Genomic DNA, 2,543 nt, shown 5'->3' on the forward strand with positions numbered 1-2,543 from the left:
AGCCAGGCATGCCGGTTTGTAAACTTCCCGGGGTAGTGCTGTTTATAGGAGCCATGTTTTAGTGGCCCCCAACTACCTGCTGCAAGGTCCTGCATATGCTGTGGGCTGCAGTCGCACGAAAAAGCCTGTGAGCCTGCTGGCAGAGTTGCCCCCTGATTTTAGGCGGGCCGTGTCACTGTACCAACTGGTTTTGCTCGCAAATGGCATGATTGCCAGGCAGCCATTAACTTGCCCTTCATCTGTTGCTCTGTGTCGTCTTGCTTCCAACTCGATTCTCTGAAAACACTTTATGAAGCCAGGCGTGTTTTAACGACAGTGTTTGCTTTGAATAGCATTGAAAGCCGCACACGCTTGAACTGTTTATTTTCTTAATGATGCTTGAGCGGGGATCGCCTTCTGGATAACTTCAAAGCGGGCTCAAGACTTCATAAGCTGCTGCTCAGTGCCCCCGTTCCAGTCTTCGGTATGGAATGCTGCAGCCAGGCCAGAGGCTTTATTATGGGTGCCCCTCGTCCAACCACCTCCTGCCAATCTTAGATCTGGCAGTGGCAGCCTGTAAGCAGCTGGAAAATGCTGCGCAGCATCTTTCTTTTTGGCCCGCCTCCGCAGCTGTCAGCTGTCCTCGTGGAGGCTGGAGGGGCTGGTGAAAGACACGTCTCACTGCACCTTTCAAAAGTAATGAAAATTATTCTTCCCGCAGTCTTGCAGTTTGCGAATGGAAATCCTGGGAAAGTCCCCCTGCCAATCTGCGATCTTGTGTACACTCGCAGCTTGCCTGCAGCCTTTATTTACTGCTTTCCCTCTCCAGCTCCTTTCTTTTTATCAGCCGTGAAGTTGCACTGCCAGCCGTGCTCTGGAATGCTGGAGTGGCTCGAGTCCCGAAGAACCTGGCAGTGTGCTGGTGAAACTCAGCCCGGAGACCTGCAGCCGTCCTGCTGCTGTTCGTGGCTGACGGGGAGGAAGCATGAGAAGGGCCACCTTGCCCCCGCCAGATAAAGGCAAAATTCGGCCTGGGGGCAAGCGGCCCCTTCTTTGAACTTCAAAAGGCCCCCGCTCAGCATCCGCAGGATGGGAAGGGGGGCCTTTGAAGTATGGAGGGCAAGGTGACAGGGGGCAGCGACTGCCGGTTGTCACCTGCCCCTCTCACCTCACCCTCCTGCCTTGGAGACGCGCTGTCTGGGTTCCCATTGTAAAGGGACCCAGCAGCCCGACCCCACCGTGTGCATGCTAAGTGGGGCAGCGCCAAAAGGCACTGCCCCACCGGACTTAGCACAAACCCCCCACCTCCCAGTTTACGGCCCCGGGCCTCCCATCCGGGTGGGCCCGGGTGTACTTTCCATGATGAGGCTCCTGCCGCCTTCCTTGCGACCTCTGGATCGGGCCGCACACCCACCTTCTCCTTGGCTACAGTCCGCGCGGGATCATGCTGGGGGCCCCGATAGCACGGCAGACTGCTCCCGTTGCTCCGCTGACCGATGCACACACCAGCTGGGCCAGAAACCACGGTGGGTGTGCGTGGCCATTGCGCACACCCATTTTTTTTTCTTGCTCTGCTCGGTGCGGCTCAGCTCCTCCTTGTGGACACCCGCAGCAACAGCGAGGCAGGCCACAGGCTTTGCGGTTCTGCCGCGGCAGGCCTCCTCGAACTGAGGCCACACCCCACTCATCATGCGACGGACGCCGCTCACTTTGCCCACGGGCCTCTTCACCTTGCGGCCGATGCCGCCTCCGTGTTCCTTCCTCATTACAGCCTCCAGCAGCCCGCGCCCGAAAGTCACGGGGGCTCGACCGTCCTCGTCGCCAATTTTATGTCCTTGCCTGCGCTCACGCAGGCCAGGCAGACCAAAGCTGGGGGCACCCAGCGGAGCATGGGCTGCGGTCACGCAGCAGGATTACGGGCAGGAGTCACCCTGCATATGTCAGGAGCACCCGACATGACATCAAGGCTGGGGGCACCCAGCAGAAGCTCTGGACTGGGGGCACCCAGTCAGCCCGCGAGCACGCAGGCTCCTCCTGACTGGGGGCACCCAGGTCTGCACCAGACGACGCCGGTGTTGCCCAGCAGGGGCACCGGCTCTCCAATGTAGAGTTGCCCACCAGGGGCTCTACTAACATGGCGGGCAGCTATGAGGGACAGCGTTGCCCGGCAGGGGCACTGTCACGGTGGAGGGCCTGGCAGTGCAGGCCCTCAGCCAACTTCACTAAAAGCATGTTGTAGAAAGCACCACTTTAACATAAACAATAAAGAGTTGAGATATTGCATACTGGATGTGCTCTGGAACAGGTTCCAATCAAACGCATACATGTGCCTAAAGCTTGCTTTGCACATGGAAATTGAACGTTCATTTTCAACCACTAGCAATGTTTAAGAAATAGATCTATCTTTATACTTCGAAAGTTCAGTCTCCTTGGAGACTGTCAAAAATTACCAAGCCAACTATATTTCAAGTCACCTTGGCGGGGTATTGGGTAAAGTTTTCAATAAGCAATAATCGCGCCTCGGTTACACCTCATTGGCTACGATACTGCCACTGCGCAAAGCT

At 56.8% G+C, this 2,543-nt stretch overlaps 1 non-coding gene across 1 annotated transcript; it reads right to left on the reverse strand.

Moving 5' to 3' along the window:
* Positions 1–2,403: 2,403 nt before the first annotated feature.
* On the reverse strand, positions 2,404–2,543 carry LOC138496266 (U4 spliceosomal RNA). The gene has a single exon (XR_011277794.1). It is a non-coding gene; the product is annotated as a U4 spliceosomal RNA (small nuclear RNA).

The sequence above is a fragment of the Ambystoma mexicanum genome, chromosome 10 (assembly GCF_040938575.1).
Source record: "Ambystoma mexicanum isolate Mex_15411 chromosome 10, UKY_AmexF1_1, whole genome shotgun sequence".
Lineage (NCBI taxonomy): Eukaryota > Metazoa > Chordata > Amphibia > Caudata > Ambystomatidae > Ambystoma > Ambystoma mexicanum.